A 21,713-nucleotide genomic window follows, 5' to 3' on the forward strand; every position below is an offset into this window, starting at 1 on the left:
GAGAGAGAGAACAAAATGAATGAATATTCAAATGGCTTCCACACACAGACCTTCGATATTCTTCGCAGTCAGCTTTCGTGCGAGCCCTTTGTGATGTCATCTGAGGTCACCGACCGTGACCCCTCCGTTTCCAGATACGATCGTTTCTCTGCGGTGAACCTGGCACCCAGGCAAGGGTGGACACACACCAGGTTCCCGCCAATCGTCTTTCCACCCTGTGCGTCTATGGCTTGATCCCGCGACCAGCCGTCCAAAACTTCCCACCGACTTGTGGGAGACGCACCGCTTCCAGGGTCTCGTTACCTCGGGGTGTCATGTGTGTCTTGCCTTAGCGAACCTGTCCCTTTTTATCCCCCTGCTGGGGTATCGCCTGTCCATCACTTCAAACAGTTCAGGGTTCAAAGGGGGAGCCGATCTTGACAGCTCTCCTTCCGTTAAACTCTCCCGTCCCTTCATTAACATCTCCAAATGCTGCTCCATTGTTTCCCTTATCTCTCTTTCTCCTGAAGACAGGTGGCAGACCAACTGCTGAACCCACTGGTGCCAGCACAGGACAGCCAACATCTTAATCTATGTGTATTCTCATCACACAATGATGCTCCATGATCTGAGTATTCCTATGAGTTTTGTTTTTGTTTATAAATTATTTTGTTATTTTAGTCAGAGTACGTGTGTACTTCCAGTTATAGGCTGCCAAAAGATATTAAAAACAAGTCTCAATATAACACATACAATTAATACCACAAGATTCAGTTAATTTCTCTTTCCTAAAATGTTACTTCATTAAGTTACATGTCTGCAGATATGTTTTTTCTCCGTAAGCTTTCAGTCTTGATGCTAAATTTCCTATTTCCAATCAGTAGGTATCAACATCATTGTTACTTCCGTTATCTGAAGGCTTCAAAAGAGTTAGATTGGTTTAGGCCATTATTATTTATGATCTTTGTAATTTCAGTATGAGCAGTTCCTTTATTTTCAGTTTTACATCTGTTTATTAGTCACTTTCCCTAAGACTTTTTTTTTATTGATTATCTTTTAGTTCTTTTGAAAACTGCTTCAAGCCCTTCGTTCATGGCTGAACCATGTCAGTCACCTTCCTTTTCCTTGTTCTTATATTTTTATGGTTTGTTAATATCTCTATAATAATGCTGTCATTAAGGTAAAAAAAAAACTCTGTTCTCAAACCTTCGCTGCCTTGCTGCTATACTCATTTATGTCTTCAGGAGTAAACCCAGAGGAGAAATCTAGAGCTGGAGACCCTAAGGCAGTCCTACGTTGACTTCGATGCTGACTGGCAGCTTCTGCAGCAACTCTGGTAGCAAACTATCATTTTTCTCTGCCATTCCTTTGGGTTCATCAACAGAGTGGAGAGGGAAGCTTGCTGCATGGGTAATAGTTTGCTCTCCATATTGCCCTGGCTGACATACTTGCTGGTGTTTCATGTAGACAACACCAGGAGGCAACATCAATGGTAGACCTTGACCAACAAAGGGCCTCCTCTTGCTGCTGTCATTTTGTTGACTTATTCCTTTTTGAATTTTTAACTATAAAGAAACCCTTTTGTAATTATGCTTTTAATTTGTGGTTAATTTACTTTTAATTTGTATAGGAAAAATAATTTGAATCAAATTATTGAATGTAAAAGGCAACTTTTTCAAATCATTCAAATGATCTACTGTATTTCTCAAAGCTGGGAAGTTGAGAAAATATGTATGTTTTAGGGAATCATAAAATTCATGCTCTGAAATGAGACAGATTTCCATGATCTAAGCTCAGTCAAGACTTAAAAAGGAGGAAGCAGGCTTTTTAATGCTGCTGTAATAGGAACTTCAATAATGTCAGGATCACTATTGTATTCTCTTGCAGCTCACTTTCTTTCTATATGTCATACTGTATGCCTTTTGTTTGGAAAAAAAACGCCATGTATAGCACTGGAATATTTTCTGTGACTTGAAAACTTGTATAGTTGTGTCCGAGAAAGCTTATTTTTTTGTTTCTCTGTAGATGCCCCAATTAACTAAAGTGGTTTCTTTCATAGAGCTTGTTTTTCTGTTTCTTCTGCACCTCCAGGCATTGATCTCACCCGCTTCCTTAATCAAACATAAGCAGTGCAGGGCTGCAACCATTTTTGCCAAGGCTTCACTGTCTTTAATTTTGGCATTATTATTATCCTGATTTTGGTGGATGTTTGTTTCCATAAGATCATAAGGCATAGGAGCAAATTAGGCAATGTGGCCCATCGAGTCTGCTCTGCCATTCAATCATGGCTGATCCTATTTTTTTTTTAGTCTCCTCCTCAACCTCAGTTCTCGGCCTTCTCACCGTAATCTTTGATGCCATGTCCAATCAAGAACTTATCAATCCCTGCCTTAAATACACCCAATGACTTGATCTCCACAACTGCATGTGGCAACAAGTTCCACAAATTCACCTAAGAAATTTCTCTGTTTTGAAAGGTCGTCCCTCTATCCTGAGGCTCTACCCTCTTGTGTTGGACTCTCCCACCATGGACAACATCCTTTCCACATCTACTCTGTCTAGGCCTTTCAACATTTGAAAGGTTTCAATGAGATGCCCCCATCATCCTTCTGAGTACAGACCCAGAGCCATCAAACATTCCTTGTATGATAACCCATTAATTCCTGGAATCATCCTCGTGAACCTGGTCTGGACTGTACCCAATGCCAGCACATCTTTTCTAACATGAGGGGCCCAAAACTGTTCACAATACTCAAGGAGAGGCCTCACCAGTGCCTTATATAGCCTCAGCATCACATCCTTGCTCTTGTACTCTAGACCTCTTGAAATAAATGCTAACATGGCATTTGCCGCCTTCACCACTGACTTGACCTGCAAGTTAACCTTTAGGGTGTTCTGCATAAAGATTCCCAAGTCCCTTTGTGTCTCAGATTTTTGGATTTTCTTTCCATTTAGAAAATAGTCTGCACATTTTTTCTACTACCAAAGTGCATGACCAACCATTTTCCAACATTGTGTTTCATTTGTGACTTTCTTGCCCATTCTGCTAATCTGTCTAGGTCCTTCTGCATCCTACCTGTTTTCCCAACACTACCTGCCCCTCCACCAATCTTTGTATCATCTGCAAACTTGGCAACAAGCCATCTATTCCATCACCTAAATCATTTATATATAGCATGAAAAGAAGTGGTCCCAACACTGACCCCTGTGGAACAGCACTAGTCACTGGCAGCCAATCAGAAAAGGATTCTTTTATTCCCACTCGCTACCTCCTACCAATCAGCCATGCTGTAACCATGTTAGTAACTCTTCTGTAATACCATGGGCTCTTAAATTGGTAAGCATCCTCATGTGTAGCGCTTTGTCAAAGGCCTTCTGAAAGTCCAAATATACAATGTCCACTGCATGCCATTTACTATCCTACTTGTAATTTCCTCAAAGAATTCCAACGTCAGGCAGGATTTTCCCTTAAGGAAACCATGCTAACTTTGTCCTATCTTGTCGTGTTTCACCAAGTACTCTTGTCACCTTATCCTTAATTGACTCCAACATCTTCCCAACCACTGATATCAGGCTAACTGGTCAAAATTTCCTTTCTGCTGCCTTCCTCCTTTCTTAAAGAGTAGAGTGACATTTGCAATTTTCCAGTGCTCTGGCACCATGCCAGAGTCCAATAATTTTTGATAGATAATTTCTAATGCCACCACAGTCTCTAACGTTACCTCTTCCAGAACCCGAGGATGCAGTTCATCTGGTCTGAGTGACTTAAGTCTTTCAGTTTTTTGAGCAGCTTCTCTTTTGTAATAGTAATTGCACCCACTTCTCTTCCTTCACACACTACATTAGGCATATTGCTAGTGTCTTCTACAGTGCAGACTGATGTAAAATACTCAATTAGTTCATCAGCCATCTCCTTGTCCCCCATTATTGGCCTCTATTAATTAAAGTATTGAGTATGAGAGGGGGAATGTTATGATGAGGTTGTATAAGGCGTTGATGAGACCGAATCTGGAGTATTGTGTTCAGTTTTGGTCACCAAATTACAGGAAGGATATAAATAAGGTTGAAAGAGTGCAGAGAAGGTTTACAAGGATGTTGCCGGGACTTGAGAAACACAGTTACAGAGAAAGGTTGAATAGGTTAGGACTTTATTCCCTGGAGCGTAGAAGAATGAGGGGAGATTTGATAGAGGTATATAAAATTATGACGGGTATAGATAGGGTGAATGCAAGCAGGCTTTTTCCCTGAGGCAAGGGGAGAAAAAAAACCAGAGGACATGGGTTAAGGGTGAGGGGGAAAAAGTTTAAAGGGAACATTAGCGGGGGCTTCTTCACACAGAGAGTGGTGGGAGTATGGAATGAGCTGCTAAACGAGGTGGTAAATGCGGGTTCTTTTTTAACATTTAAGAATAAATTGGACAGATACAGGGTTGGGAGGTGTATGGAGGGATATGGTCCGTGTGCAGATCAGTGGGACTAGGCAGAAAATAGTTTGGCACAGCCAAGAAGGGCCAGAAGACCTGTTTCTGTGCTGTAGTTTTTCTATGGTTTCAATGGTTTCTATTATTTCTCCTGCATCATTTTCTAGTGGTCCTATATATAGTCTGATTTCTCTTTTATTTTTAACATACTTGAGAAAACTTTTAATATCCACTTTGATATTATTTACTAGCTTGCTGTCATAATTCATCTTTTCCATGCTGTCCTGTTGAGCAATAACTAGGTCTACCCATTACCTCCCTCTGAGGCCCCTCCTCCTCCTTCACTTTCTCTCATGGTCCACTCTCCTCTCCTATCCAAATTCCTCCTCTTTCATTACTTTACCTTTTCTATCTCCCCCTTACTTGGTTTCAACTATAACCTGCCAGCTTGTACTCTTTCCTTCTCCCCCCACATTCTTATTCTGGCTTCTTTCCCCTTCTTTTGCAGTCCTGATGAGGGAACTTGACCCAAAAACATCAGCTCTTCATTCCTCTCCATAGATGCTGCCTGACCTGGTGAGTCGCTCCAGTATTTGTGTGTATTGCTCTGCTCTGAGTTTCCAGCATGTGCAGAATCTTGTTTTTATGATTTGCTGCTGTATCTGAGAGTCTGTTAGCATCCTGCAGGTTCACTGCTCAACCAGACAATATCAGTTCTGTTCCTTCACATGATGTAATCTTCATAAACCACTCTACCACATATTTTGAGTCCATTCAGAGCATTATTGGCCAATGGTTGCCATGGTGGCATTGCAGTTAGTGCAATGCTATTTCAGCTCAGGATATCAGAGTTCAATTTTGATGTCATCTGTAAGGAGTCTATATGTCCTCCCTGTGGAATGCCTATGTCTTCTTCGGCTTCCTCCCACATTCCAAAGATATACTGGATAGTGGGTTAATTGGTCATTGTCACTCAATGTCAGTAAGACGAAAGAGCTGATTGTTGACTTCAGGAAGGGTAAGACGAAGGAACACATAGCAATCCTCATGGAAGGATCAGAAGTGGAGAGAGCAGTTTCAAGTTCCTGGGTGTCAAGATCTCTGAGGATCTAACCCGGTCCCAACATATCAATGTAGTTATAAAGAAGGCAAGACAATGACTATACTTCATTAGGAGTTTGAAGAGTTTTGGCATTTCAGCAAATACACTCAAAAGCTTTTATAGTTGTACCATGGAGAGCATTTTGACAGGCTGCATCACTGTCTGGTATTAGGGGGGGCGGGCTACTGCCCAAGACCGAAAGAAGCTGCAGAGAGTTGCTAAATCTAGTCAGCTCCATCTTGGATACTAGCCTACAAAGTACCCAGGACAACTTCGGAGAGCAGTGTCTCAGAAAGGCAGCGTCCATTATTAAGGACCTCTAGCACCTAGGGCAAGCCCTTTTCTCACTGTTTACGTTCAGGTAGGAGGTACAAAAGCCTGAAGGCACACACTTCGTGTTTCAGGAACAGCTTCTTCCCCTCTGCCATCCGATTCCTAAATGGACATTGAACCCTCGGACACTACCTCACTTTTTAAAATATACAGTATTTCTGTTCTTTGCATATTTTTAATCCATTCAATATATTTATACTGTAATTGATTTATTATTTTTATTTTAGTTTTTAAATTTATTTTTATTTTTTTTTCAATGTATTACATTGAACTGCTGCTGCTAAGTTAACAAATTTCATGTCACATGCCAGTGATAATAAACCTGATTCTGATTCTGAATCTAAATTGTCCCGTGTTTAGGCTCGAGTTAAATCGGGGGTTGCTGGGCGACGTGACTCGAAGGGCCATAAGGGCCTATTCCGTGTTGTATCTGAATAAGTGCTAACAAATAAATCTTACGAATGCATTCACCGCTTTCTACTTTTAAGTTGGATTGTTTGAAATGATGTTAGAATTTACATTGCAGAAGCACTAACTGAACATACCCTGAATGCTGGAGTATGTAGGAGCTGATTACTTCAACTGCTTCCTGTATTTGCAGCTTTACATTTACTTTCTGAACTAATGCCCTTGCCTCAAAATCAGGCACTTTATTTTCCTGCATCTATTTTTCATTATGTAAAGAGGATCAAGCATAGACTTTATTCACCATATACATGTGTTAGGAGTTTGCTGTGGTGTGTTGGGGACAGGGTGTGATATGCAAAAACAACATTCAACAATTATACAGAATAGAGTTATATAAAATAAGTTAAAAGTTAAAATATGGTGGATATGGAATAAGTTGTACATAACTGCATAAATACCAGCATGTATTTACAATGTAAACAGCATTATAAAAAGAGAGTTGTGGTGGGACTAACTACCGTAGTTGATAAGATTAACTGGGAGAAGAAACTTTTAAGATGACATGAAGTTTTTGTTCTAATAGCCCCATTTCAATTTCCAGAAGGGCCTTTTCAAAGAGGCTTTTGCTATGTGTGCAATGTCCATAATAATTTTTCCTGCAGTGATGGTAGACTGCAGCCAATGACCTTTTCTGCTGACCTGACAGTTTTCGTATATTGTGGGGAAAAAAGTGGCACCAAACCAGAGGTAACGGCTGATGTGAGAATACTCTCTACGATGGTAGTGTAGACTATATTGGAATCAGATATTTTTTCAGAAAGAAATAATCATTGACAATGTTTTTCTTTAGTTTCTTCCGGTAATTATATTACTTCGGTGTGATCAGATTTGGCAGTTGCTCATTGTGCGCCAGACACTTCGATTGTGAGATGGACTTGATTGGTTTGGTGGTCTGGCCTGCCTTTTGCAGGCCACTTGCTGGTACGTGATTTGACTATGTGCCCTGTTGCTAGACATTGGTCTTCCCTCGTCTCTCTGCCCACTTCTTGTACCATGTCTGCTTTTTCCTCTCGACATTACTTCGTGTGACTGATCTCTCTATACCTTACCCCCCTCCATGTAGCCATTGTGTATCCTCCCTCCAGCAGTCTGTTCCTCTCTGCCTGTCCTCGCTGTCTCCCAGTACACTTCCGGCTTATGCCCTTCTCGTGAACTTAACATGGCTCTAGCAGGTCACTCCTCAGATTCCTGCGCTCCATTGAGAACTAACTGATCCCATCCAATCTACCAGAGACTCTCCTTTCCTGGTAATACTCATTCATCTCTTCTGCACTTTCTCTGGTGTAACCACATATTTCTTGTAGTGTGGAGACCAGAAGTGTACAGAATACACGTGTGACCTAACCAATATTTTGCACATCTTCAACATGATGTACCAACTGTTGTACTTAATGACTTCACCTATGAAGGTGAGAATACTGAATGGCTTATTTACCACCTTATCAATTGGTGTCGCCATTTTCAGGAAACTATCAACTTGTCCCATGGACTCTATATCAATGCTCCTAAAATCTCTTGTCATTTACTGTATATGTCTTGCCAATATTTGACATCTACAAATGCATTACCTGACACTTGTTTGGCTTAATTTCTACCTGTCACCATGCCCAATTTTTCTGTGATCCTTGGACCCTGCCTCTCCTTTCTGTGGCTCTATCACTTTTTGTCAACGCACTTACTAATCAGATCATCTACGTTCTCATCCAAGTGACGAGCAATCAATGTCCCAGCATTGATTCCTGCTGTATACCCCCTGCTCAGACTTCTAGATAGAAAAGTAATCCTTTGTCTCTCAACCCTGAGACAATTTTGGATCCGCAAGTTCCATGTGCTGTAACCTTTTGGACCAGCCTTCCATGCAGGATCTTGTCAAAAGCTTTGCTGGATTCTAGGTATACTACATCTATTGCTTTGACTTCAATTTTCATGTTGATTGCTCTTTTTTTTTAAAAGGTTTGCCAGCTCGAAAAGAATTTTATAACTTGTCCCAGTCTCTTAACTGCTGGTTAGTACAGTAACCACTGTGTTTTCACCCCTAGGGCAGGAAAGCATGCCCCTGTTCTGCTTGATGTGGGAGAGTGTTAAAGTCAATGAAGATACGTGAGAGATGGAAATGTTTTTTGTGAAAAAAGACTCGCCACATGAGTATATTAGTTTACTTTTACTGATTGTATGCATTGACAGAACAGCTACACTACGTGATTCAGCATTGTAAGCATTCAGACTTGGAAATGACGGATTCATTAACATTATTTGTTCAGAAAAGTTCACACCATACAGCAAAGATTGTATCTTTCACAATTGCTCAAAAAATTTGTAATTTTTGTTAAGGATATACTGTTGCGAACTATAAAGTGAGTGTAGAGCTATTGCATCTTACTTTCAGGATTTTTGGTTGAATTAATCCTAAATCTTGATAGAATATTTTGAGAGAATTGGAATTGATGAGAGGTCTTTTTCGTTACGTGATTGTAGATTATTGAAATTACAAAAATGTGGAAATAGCCAAGCAGAAGGGAGGAAATACGAAAGCATTAAGAAAGACTGCATGGACAGACTCGATGGCTCAGTGGTTAAAATGTTTGCATATTGTACAATACTGTCAGATTGGAGCTTTGGTAGCTTTGAGTAGCATGAAAAGTTGTGCATTTAGTGGCATACAAAAATGCTTATTTCCACAGCTGATGGTTATGCAGGGAAGGTAAGTATATTTTTGCTGAGATGCTGTGTGAAAGCTCGCTAGTAGAATATAAATAAGCTGCTATTTAAAATCAGTTTCCATTCAAATTCTGCAACAAGATTAGCAAAGAGAATTTGAAAAAGCGTCCGGAAGTATCGCCTACATGCAGGCTTAGCGGTGCATGATGTGGCAATTTGAGAGGAAGTGTGGCATTCTTCTTTGTCAGCACCCAGCTTTGTTAATAAACCTGTCCAAATAAGGCAAAAATAGGAACTCTAAAGAGAGACATCACTTGTCTTTCATTAATGTTAAGCTAATGATAGCATTTGACACTGATGGATACAGCAGTTGTAAGTATTTGAATGTATCTGCTCTTTATTAATTAAATTTGCAAGTCCAGATAGAATTTTTCATCTAGCATTTAATAATTAACATTTTGCATTATGGTACACAGTGGTTATAGGAAAAGATTAGCCTTTTATTAATTCTTCAGAGGTAGCTTTGACTTGTTAGATTTAATTTTATGCAAACACTTTGGTGAATTAAATTTTGGATTGTTTTGTCAAGAGTTACAGGTGTCATTTGTGAATATAACAATTGCTGTTTTGATTTGCCTGCTTAAGCAGTATCTTTAAACATTTCGTGTATGGCTGTATTTTTGTCAATTGTGTAGATATAGTAGTTTACCAGTGTATACATGTGCATATTGTGCTTGCTGTGTGTTTTAGTTTAGTAGGTAATTTGTTTCAATTATATGTATGTGATCAATTGAAGCCTTGAAAGGGTTCTTTAGACAATTTGTATGGGGCAACAGGTTTTCTTGTGGAGACAGATTTTTACTAATTACATTGGGCAAAAAGCTGCATGATGCAGATTTGGGACGGGGTAGTGAAACACCCTAACAGCTTGAACTTCTATGTCAAAGCCCCAGTTCCCAGTTTTGGTAGATGATTTTCTCACGACAAGAAAATAAAATAAAAGCTTTCAACAATGAATTCAGAAAACAAACATTCACAGCTTGTGTTGTGAAAACGGACGAGTTTTGATGAGAGGCCATAATCCTGTGATAACAACATCTCAGGTTTTCCCTGTTCAAGGATGCTGCCTGATTCACTGGGAATTTCTTGCATTCTGTTTTACTTCAGATTTCCGGCAACTATAGTAGTGATCTGAATATCACAGTTATAACATTGTTCTTCTTCTCCCGCTCTTTCTACTGTCATTTTAAAATATATATCTACTCTCGACAGATTATGAGTAATTAGTAAATGTTTACCATTTTCTCTTGACTTCTGCCAACACTATTTGCATCATGGCGTACTCGATCACGAAGATTCTGTGTTGTCTATGCTCCTCCCCTGGTCTACCATGTTGTTTTTGAACTTTTTCTAGTTGTGATGAAAAGTAATTGACCTGAAGCTTTAACTGTTTTTCTTTAGACGGATGCTACATGTACGATATTTCAAGTATTTTGTTGTGTTTTGTAAAATATAAAGTTTGACTAAATTATGAGCTGTCTGTGAAATTTGTGCCCGCTTCCTAAAGACATGTACACAAGGTTCAGTGGTTAATAATAACCTGGTGACAGAAGTCACAATGACACATTTGCCTTCTCTTTGTTAGTCACTTATTCCTGGTTATCAAACATTTTTAATGAAGTACCTTGCATATCTAAATTTGATTTGAGCTTTTATGGTTTACTTAACCCCATGCCCACCCACCACATAGACTTGTCCAACTGAAATATCTAAGCCAGCTTGATTTTATCCTTAATTTGCTTCTCTGATGGGTCTGTTCCGGGCTAGAGTAGATGGATTTAATCTGCATGTGATTGTAATGGATTGCAGTGATTCAAGCTGATACTGGATGCCTAAAATAGAATTATCCCAACCTCGAGCACTGACAGTCCTGATTATCATCAGTATAGATAAATTTTTTTTGAAAGAAAACAATTAGAAGAGGAAAAGTATTAAAGTTTGGATTTAATTTTGATATAATGGTTATATGGCCTGTCAGTATTGTAGTTGTATCTGCACTGGACATCGAGGCGAGTGGACCCATGGCTGAATCCGGCTGGCTCCTTGCATATTTACCATCTGTGCTGGGTTGTGTGTCAAGCTAGCAACTCAGCCTCGTAAGAAACAGACAAATGCTAAAGAAACAGCAATGTCGACGCCCGATGCATCAGAAGACGCAGAGAGGAACAACAATGGCTAAATAAGATTCTAATTATAATTAGTTGAGCTAATTTGCAAAGTAGTGAAAAACCATTATAGCTGAATGCTCTGGTACACCAAGAAGGTCCAGTTTGGTTTTCTAAATTGCTGTTCACAGAACAGGTTCTCATATGTATATCAATCAATTCTCCACTATTGTGAAAGCAAGCAGCATTCCTATTGCATAAAAAAGTAAATTCAGGAGTAAAATAGAGAAATAGAACATAATAGAGAAATAGAAATAGAACATAGAACGTATAGTACAAGAACAGGCCCTTTGGCCCACAATGTTGTGCTGAACCAGCTAAAAAGTAACTGGAAAAAACACCCAAAAACTAATCCCTCCTACCTGTGCAATGTCCATATCCATATAAATAACAATACACACAAAATGATGCTCCCTGGCCTTTTGAGTTCCTCCAGCATTTTGTGTATGTTGCTTAGATTTCCAGCATCTGCAGATCTTCTCTTGTTTGTAAATAAATAACAAATGTTGAATATATTATATATTCTCAGACTGCTAGAAGCAGCAAATAATTTGATTGCAATACAGCTTTTCATATAGGTTTATTTAGTGAGATGAATTTTATTTTCATTTTTACAACTTGACATTTCCTGTTCTGTTACTTCCTGCTTATTGTTTGGCCAATTTTAAACAAAGTTTGCAAAGGCAGTTTTTATTAAGTTGAGATATCAATGTTTGTACTAAAATGCCTTGGTGATAAATAGCCTTCTGAATCATTTTAATCTTTCTGTAACAAAAGTTACAATATTGTTAATGCACCAGTGCCAATAACTTCCCTTTTCCTTTCACTTGAGCTTGCACAAATACAATTTTGATTAAGTATCCTTCGATTTCCCCCCCCCCCCCGAATTACGGAATATTTAGGTATCACAGTCAAGTTTAAGTTTATTGCCATAAGCATACATATATAGGGTATAAATGCCATGGAAATTAGCTTTTACCACACATTACATTACAATAATAACAAATATGTTAATATTAAATTAAACAAATTAACATAATATGTGTGCAAAAATATGTTATGAAATTGTAAAGTGCCTGTCTTTACTAGTTGATACTTTGCTGTGGGGGTGTGCAGACAAAATAAAAATAGGTAATTTTTGATTTAAGAAGTTCCTGTTCAGCTTTTTATTTTAATTAAGATGAGAAGGATGTGAGATTAGCATTATTGATAAATACTTGAAATGGTAAGTAATTTAGATTAAGTCCTTTAAATAAGGGTTATAAGGTCCTATGATACCAGGCATCTACAAACTAAATTGCATGAAGACATTTACAGAACAATGAAGGCAGTTGATTGACTTACACAGTGCCATACACCCTTGTGCAATACCTGCTTTTCTTCTAAATGACATTCCAGTTGAATCTTGGGAATAGGATGCCAGTCAAGCAAGCTGTTTTTTCCTGAATGATGTTGCAGCAGTGCTCAATCAGGCAAGTGGAGAAAATTCCTGACCTGTGCCTGCTGGATGATGGAAGGGCTGTGATGTGTTTTAGGGGAGGGGATGATGTAGCATGCAGATCTGCTTCACAGTACTCCTCAACCCTGATGCTCTTTGTATAGAATTTGCATGTTCTCCCTATTACATGTACACTGAGTAAGAATGACATTGGAGTAGTAAGTGTCATGTCAGTCACAGTACATGCCTGGGAACTTGTAGAGCAGCAAACATATGGGCCTCCCGAGATGAAAAACATATTCACTCAAAAGCCGCGCAAAAAGAATCTCTTCCATGCTAGAAGGTGTGATTGATTCGCCATGCAATCAATGGGTCTTTTGCGCACTTGCCACATTCTCATGAATGATCTAACGTGGATCACTCCATGTGAATGTTTGTGTTTCCGTTGGCATCCTAAAAATGCCTGGGTTCATCAGTCAATTGGCCAATGTAAATAGTCGCTAATATGCAGACGATTCTTAGAATCTGGAGGAAATTTAATGGATGTTTGAAATTGAATGCTTTATAGTAGAGACTTGAACTGATGAGTTGCTTCTAAGCTACGTGATTAACTCTCCATATTAAGCCTCTGATGAGGTCTTGTTACCACAGTATTTAGGTACTTAGTTGAGTTTGCAATGATTCTATGGTAATAACATTGAATATCAAGGGTAGTGGCTGGACCATCTACCTGCCACCATGCTGGAATATTACTTGGGCTTTGCAGCATCCAGACCTGGACTTACTTGTTGACTGAAGACTTGTGAATTGAATTGACCATTGTACAGTCATCAGTGCAACACTCACAATGCGCTGGAAGAACTCAGCAGGTTGGGCAGCATCCGTGGAAACGATCAGTCAATGTTTCGGGCCGGAACCCTTCATCAGGACACTGATAGTTTGGCACAGACTAGAAGGGCTGAGATGGCCTGTTTCCATGCTGTAATTGTTATATGGTTATACTTCAACCTTGTCAATAGCACGCAGGTGGTGGGCTTTGTCATTGATGAGGATAGGAATGTACTTGGTATCAGCTCCCTAACAGTTAACTGTTTTACTGTCCACCATTCATAACTAGCTACAGTATACCAGGATTGTAGGGTTTTGATCTTGTTTGTTGATTGTGCCATTATTAGCTCTATCTGTTGCTTGTTTTTTTGTGCTGTTAACACTTCACCAGGTTGGCACCTTGGTTTTAGAAATGCCTGATGCTGCTCCTAATTTTTGACTCTTCATGAAACCAGAGTTTATTGTAAAAGTAGAGTGAGGGATGTGCTAGGCCACAAGGTTGCACACTGCAGTGATCAGTGTTCTGTTATTGATTGTTCACAGTGCTTCCATGATGTCCAATTCAGATTGAAAACTATCCCATTTAGTGCTACACAACAATGAAAGGTATCATTGTGCGCTTTTGTCTGTGTATTGCTGACGACAAGGCCCGATAGTTATGCTCCTCCATTATCAGTTTGCTCCCATGCTGTTATAGATCTAGTCTGGGAAGCATGACCCTATACTTTAATGAGTTTATAAGAGCAGAATTAGGCCATTCAGCCCATTGATCATGGCTGATCTATTTCCCTCTCATTTCCATTCTCCTGCCTTCTCCCTATAACATTTCACACCCCGACTTATCAAGAATCTGTCAACTTCTGTCTTAAATTCACCCATTGACCTGGCCTCCGCAGCTGTTTACGGCACTGAATTCCACAGTATAGCTTTATAGGATAGATTTCCCAATTTGCTACTGGTCACTAGATGTTTGTAAGGCCGGCTAGGGATGTATTCATGCATCCTGAAACATTTTGATATTTTTCTCACAAAGCATGAACTACTGCTCAGTAATATGCACTGTTCCTGTGGAGGAAATTTGGGTGGTATATAGACTTTCTAGTTGCATTTATATGCATTACATAATTCAGTGTTTTCCTAAAGTTTTTACATTTGTTTGCTATAGTGTCCTCGAGGTTTAGAGAAGATGGAAACCTGCTTATTCATTTAACTTTGCATTTAATTTTAACTTTTTAAACTTGAGTTTGGTTCTTTGGAATCTAACTTGGGCACAGCTGAAATGAGGGGAGCAAATTTATTTGTATGCTTTAATTGGCTGCTATAAACTTCTGTTTTTTCCCTCAATTCAAGCCTCTGGTGATATTTAGATCATAAGACAGGAGCAAAATTAGGCCATTTGGACCATTGACCCTGCTCTGCCAGGGTCAGGGCTGATTTATTTCCTCTCAAATCCATTCTCCTGTCTTCTCTTGTAATATTTGATGTCCTTACTAATCAAGAACCTAACAACCTCCAATTTAAATACATCCAATGATTTGGCTTTCACAGTTGTCTTTAGCACTGACTTCCACAAATTGACCATCCTCTGCCTGAAGAAATTACTGGTCATCTCTTTTCTAAAGGGACACCCTTCTCTGAGGCTGTGTCCTCTGGTCCTTGACTCTCCCACTATAGAAAATATCCTCTTCACGCCCACTTGATCTAAGTCTTTCAATATTCAGTAGGTTTCAATGAGATCCTCCTCATTCTTCTAAACTCGAGCAAGTGCAGGGCCAGAGCCATCAAATGCTCCTCATAGATTAGATTATGAGGACACACAGACCTCTTTTATTGTCATTTAGTAATGCATGCATTAAGAAATGATACAATGTTTTTCCAGAATGATATCACAGAAACACATGACAAACCAAGACTCAAAAACTGACAAAAACCACAAAATTATAACATATAGTTACAACAGTGCAAAGCATACCGTAATTTGGTAAGAACAGACCATGGGCACGGTAAAAGTCTCAAAGTCTCTCGAAAGTCCCATTATCTCACGCAGACGGTAAACCTCCAGTGCCGCCAACTTGCCGATGCAGCATACTGGAAGCATCCGACCACAGTCCAACTCCAAGTCCGTCCGAAAACTCCGAGCCTCCGACCAGCTCTCCGACACCGAGCACCATCTCGGCCGAGTGCTTCGTCCCCGGCCCCGGCAACAGGCAGTAGGCAAAGCCGAGGATTTGGGGCCTTCGTCTCCGGAAATTCTCAATCGCACAGTAGCAGCGGCAGCGAAGCAGGCATTTCAGAAGTTTCTCCAGATGTTCCCCTGTGCTTCTCATGTCCGCCTCCATCAAATCAGGATTGTGCATGGCCCCCTAGTTACACATACGATATTCATTCAGAACGGCCACGCGCACTGCATTGCGCCGCCATCTTCTCCTCCCTCCTCTATATCAGTCCATTCATTCCCAGGATCGTTTTTGTGAACCTCTTTTGGACGCTTCTCCAATGGCAGTATATCCTTCCTTAAATAATAGCCTCAAAAGTGCTCCCAGTACTCCAAATGTGGTCTGACCAATGCCCCAATGCCTGATGAAGCATTGGAGGGGGTTATGAGTAATCTCCTGCTTTTGCAGAGGAAGTAAGTGTGTGTGTGTGTGTCTTTTTCTCATTTGATTGAAGATAATTTCTGTCACTTTTGCTCTGTAACTACTTGTGTTGCTTCTGCAAAAGTGCCCCTTGTTTTTTCCCCCTATTTCCTGTAAATAAACTTAAAAATTGCCAAATTAGAAAGTGGCCAATAAGCAATCCTCATTTGACTACATATATAATATTGGATTTACTTTTTGATTTGTTGAATGAAAAGTAGAGTGGCTGTTGTTTTTAACATGGCATCACCTGTTTCACTAGCTACTAAGCAAATTTCTCTCAATACTCAACTGATGAGGGCATGTTTTTCTTGTTTCTGCTATGAGTATTTTACTGTTATGTTGTTCAAATGCAAACTCCTTCTCCATGAGAAGTTTCAATGTAATGCCTTTAACATAAAGTATCACAAGATGTGAAATTTAACACAGTCCAAATTTGATGTTAGGACAGATGGTCCACATACATGTATTCATCACTGCTTCAGTTTAACTTCTAAAATTTTTGACTCTAACTTTTATTTCCTCGATTTAACTTTACAACTTTTCCTCATTGGCACTCACCTTCTGCATTCTCGTCATTGTTAATATTTTCCATTATCTTTAGTTGTTTCAACAATGTGGTTGAGTTTGGCTTTGTTTAACTAATATTCAAGAGTGAAAAAGGATCTAGTGCTTTCCTGGTGTAGATGACAAATAAACTAATTGGGTACAGGTATCTATTTTAATTGACGTTTTGATGACAAAATCAAACCAAACGGATACACCTCCTGTGTTCCTTGATGCGGCTTTCCACCATGTGCCCCATCTGGCTGATGTACGCTGCTCTGCATTCACAGGAAATCCTGTAAACGCCAGCCTTCCTGAGTCCCAGGTAATCATTGAACCACATAAGCTGTGATTTGAGTTTCCTTACAGGTTTGTAGATGGTATTTTTGGCGGTGTGAGAACATTGCATTCACAGTGGCCATAGGATTGACTTCGGCACAAAGCTACTTTTGAGACCATCTGGTGAAAGAAGCTATTGAAATAAAACGAGAGCAAAAGAATTTCAACAAAGAGGAAGGTCTTGCTCTAAGTAAGAGCTGGAATTTGATTCTAAACAAGGTGTGACAGTGGAAACATGATTTGGATATAAAATATAAAGGCATCTGTTAGTCTTGCGAGACCATGGATCTGCACCTGGAAAGTCTTCACTCTCCAGGGCGCAGGCCTGGGCAAGGTTGTATGGAAGACCAGCAGTTGCCCATGCTGCAAGTCTCCCCTCTCCACGAAGCCAATGTTGTCCAAGGGAAGGGCATTAGGACCCATACAGCTTGGCACCAGTGTCGTCGCAGAGCAAAGTGTGATTAAGTGCCTTGCTCAAGGACACAACACATTCCCTCAGCTGGGGCTCGAACTCACGACCTTCAGGCAGCTAGTCCAATGCCTTAACCACTTGGCCATGTGCCCACACTATGATTGGATAAGGACTAACCAATCAGGAGGCATGGGTGACGGTATAAATACCACCGGACTAGACGTGATCAGGCATCATCCCTGATGAAGATGGCAGAGTTTGTCATCAAAACATTGGTTAAAATCGCCTGTACCTGGCTGGAAGCCCAAGAAGCGTTTATCCAAGAGTGAAGTTCAAATCAATGTCTAGTGATTGGTTAACCACAAAACATGTTGCTGTAACGTTCTTCAGTTAACTAATTGAAATTTATCCTGACCTATGACCTTGTACCTTGTGACCCTATTTTAAAAATGTAGAATGAAATAGGATTTTTCCTCTGGCTTTGCTTAATTAGTGAATATCTTAATGTCTGCATGTTCCAGAGTTCAAGCCATATGGGGTGTTGTTACATCTGGGTTTTGTGGAAAAGGTGGGTAAAATACTTGTGGTACAATTGGATGTGAAAGTAGATTAGGATTTGTGAACTGTTGAAAATTTTGTACAATAGTGTAGCTCCTATTAATCTTTTGTGGTACAGAATGTATTAATACTTTTGCTTAAAAAAGATACCTTGTTAGGAGAGAAAAATGATTTTTCTGCATATGAAACTGAGAAAAGGGGATTTAAAAAAACTTGTCAACTGCTACAGTAATAGATTGGACAGTTGCCTTCATGCTCTGAAAGCACATTTTGTGTTGAAAGGTCTTTTATATCAGAATATCGCTTTGAGTGAGGTGAAGTTCCTTTGGTCCTTGCTAAATGCAGTGAAACATTTATTTTAAACCTCTATATACTGTACATTCAAATGCTGTTTGGAGTCATTCCAGTAATATTGTCTTGGTCCAGGAGATAACGAATGTCGGATATTGGTTCTCTCTTTAGCATTTCTTATCTGTGTTTACATAATTGGTGCGGAAGAGCTTTGGCCTAAATCAGAACATTATCTGGAAAAGTAATTTAGGATTTATTTTTGGTATTTACTGATTTTTGAATTTGTCCCAGTTATTTTTAGGTTGTGTGTATTGTAGTATGATTTACCAAATTCGTTACAGTACCATACTGATTGTCACAGGAGATAGGCGAGTTCAAACCCAGTTTGCTGCAGAGTTTGTACTCAGTTGCTTCAGATAGAATTGATGAATATAAATTAGACTGCAGGGTTTTAATAAACTCCTCCTAACCTTAATGTCCAACTTAATCTGCTCTACTGATTTGTGAATTGAAATCCAGGGCTGTGATTAACTGTTAACATGACCTTTAAAGCATGCCCTGATGTATTTGACTTGCTTTTCCTTCAGTACCACTCTTGGTTTATATGAGATCTAGAGAACATTCTGATATTACAGAAACAAATGTGTATGTCATATAGGTTTGAAATTCAATGTGGTATTGCATTTTTATTGTAAACAAAAGAGGGCCTGAAGGCTCTTGCCTCGAAACATTAGCTCTTCATAGATGCTGCTTGACCTGCTGACCTCCAGCATTTTGTGTGTGTTGCATTGTTATGATATTGGACTGAAAAATGATGCAATAAGTACTCAGTTGACAGCAAAATCTGTAGTGTCCTCCCTTCCTTTCCAGTCGTGATGAAGGGTCTCGGCCTGAGATATTGAATGTTTGTTCATTTCCACGGATGCTGTCTGACTTGCTGAGTTCCTCCAGCGTTTTATCTGTGTTGCTTTGGATTTCCAGCATCTGCATAATTTCTCGTGTTTGTGTTGTACCATGACTTTGCATGTGACATAAACATAATAACATATAAAATAAAATCAAGAAGGAATTTGAAGTTTATTGTTGGATTGGAATAGCTGCTCTGCCATGTAGTAAAATCATAGCTGATCTAGTAACAGTATATTATATTTTCATCCTCTGAATTCTCAGTATCTCAGTCCGTATCTTAAATATACTGAGTGGCTGATCCTGCACAGCTCCTGTGAGCAGAGAATTTCAAAGGTGGATAGTCTTTATGTCTAGAAATGTGTTCTCATCCTAGTCCTGAATTATGAGATGGGGACTTATAGTTCTGTACAACAGCCAGAAGAAAATCCTTGCCCCTCACTCTTCAAAACCTGTAAAAAAAAAAATAATTCTTGTTTGTTTAAAATTTGGATTCTACTGTTCATTCCCAGGTAGTTTGATTTTTTTTCCCCTTTGATAGTCTCATAGATATCCTTAAGAGTCTTTTCGTATTCTTTCTTAGCTGTTCTGTTCTTTTTAACCTTATCTTAACTTCTATTCCAATCATCTCATTTAGCCCTAATATTAATATCGGGCTCTTTTTATGTGTGTTTTATTTTATTGATTGAACTCTTACCTCTAGTCTTGAAGTCAATGCAATTTCTAGCCTGACAGTTCCCTTTTAATTATTTCCGATAATTATCTACACAGTTAATTTGGACAGGATTCATGAATGCCTTAGAAACAGAAAACCTACAGCACAATACAGGCCCTTCGGCCCATAAAGCTGTGCTGAACATGTCCTTACCTTAGAAATTACCTAGGGTTACCCATAGCCCTCTCTTTTTCCTAAGCTCCATGTACCTATCCAGGTGCAGTCGACGAAGGGTCTCGGTCTGAAATGTCGACTGCACCTCTTCCTAGAGATGCTGCCTGGCCTGCTGCGTTCACCAGCAACTTTGATGTGTGTTGCTTGAATTTCCAGCATCTGCAGAATTCCTGTTGTTTACCCATCCAGGAGTCTCTTAAAAGACCCTATTGTACCTGCCTCCACCACCATCGCTGGCAGCCCATTCCACGCATTCACCACTCTCTGCGTAAAAACACTTACCCCTGACTTCTCCTCTGTACCTACTTCCAAGCACCTTAAAACTGTGGCCTCTCGTGCTAGCTATTTCAGCCCTGGGAAAAAGCTCTGACTATCCACACGATCAATGCCTCTCATCATTTTCTATAAAATTCTTCAACATTGAACCTGAGTGTATCTGTTGTTCACCAAATACTTGATGCTTTTGAGCAGTGGAGACCATCTCAGTATATTTATCTAAATGTACTGTCCCCCACCCCCACCTGGGTCTTGGCCCTACATGTCGACTATTTATTCCCTTCCATAACTGCTGCCTGACCTGCTGTGCTTCTCTAGCATTTTATGTGTGTTGCTCTGGATTTCTGCAGAATCTCCTGTGTTTATGTATAAAGGTAGTTAAAAATAACATCAGTTTTAATGGTTGCTTATTTATATTTCCCCATTTATCTGTAATGCAATTCCAACTCATTTTCACAGCTCAGAGGGTGCTGAATAGCCCACTTCTGTTCCTGTTCTTAAGTTCTGTGATGAATTGCATCATTTCCTCATAATGTTTTAACTTTGGATGTAGTACACTTGAATTTCCCAAAGTTCCAGTGATTTGATAGAAGGCACCTACTCCACCTTACTCTATCTAAACAATAATTCCCAGCACTAATGAAATCCCCAAAAAAAATGTTGCTGTTCACTTGTAGCTATTGATATTTTGTTTCAAAGGTTTTCTTCATTTACATTCCAGATTTTCATTTTTATCTATTCCTATAAAGCTTTGTATTTAGTGGTTCACTGGAGCTCCCTTTATCCTCCATTTTATCTGACAAATGTTCTTTCAAATGAGCTTCCTGTCAGTTCAAACAGAATCTTTAGTCTTTCCACCTAATCCAACTGTAGACAACTCCTGATCTACAAGCAGTTTAAAGGAGTGCCAGGGAATCTCATCATCATTATGTGCCATCTTGTATGACGTAGGCAATCATGGTCAATGACCATGATTGTTCTTGCCAAAGTTTTCTACAGATGTAGTTTGCCATTGCCGCCTTCTGGGCAGTGTCTTTACAAGATGGGTGACCCTGGCCATTATCAGTATTCTTCAGAAATTATCTGTCTGGGGCATAATCAGGACTTGTGATATGTACCAGTTGCTCATACAATCATCTGCCCAGGGAATACTATTCAAATGAATTAAAAAATCAAAACGTGTGGCTTTCTCAACTTTGTTTTATAAATTGTCGGTCTGTTTCAGTTACCTAGAGTACCTGAAGGAGAAGTTTTTATGCTGCAGTGGAAAATAGTAGTATCACTAAGAAATGAGAACATTTGAGCATGACAAATTGCAAAAAAACCTTGGTCTTGTTTATACATTATCCTTGATTTGTAAATTATGTCATCAACCTGGAAAGAAACAATTATGACAGATATATATCATA

At 39.4% G+C, this 21,713-nt stretch overlaps 1 protein-coding gene across 10 annotated transcripts in view; it reads left to right on the forward strand.

Moving 5' to 3' along the window:
- fam49bb (family with sequence similarity 49 member Bb) overlaps positions 1-21,713 on the forward strand; it is a 198,066-nt gene that overhangs the window by 58,054 nt on the left and 118,299 nt on the right. The window contains exon 1 of one of the 10 annotated variants that reach the window (XM_072268288.1): positions 9,310-9,332. The exons of the other annotated variants lie outside the window; for them this stretch is intronic. The gene's annotated coding sequence lies outside the window, so the exon portion shown is untranslated. Of the gene's footprint in view, positions 1-9,309; positions 9,333-21,713 lie in introns of those variants that run through there. 10 annotated transcript variants of the gene reach the window in all.

Source organism: Mobula birostris, chromosome 9 (assembly GCF_030028105.1).
Source record: "Mobula birostris isolate sMobBir1 chromosome 9, sMobBir1.hap1, whole genome shotgun sequence".
NCBI classification, from domain to species: domain Eukaryota; kingdom Metazoa; phylum Chordata; class Chondrichthyes; order Myliobatiformes; family Myliobatidae; genus Mobula; species Mobula birostris.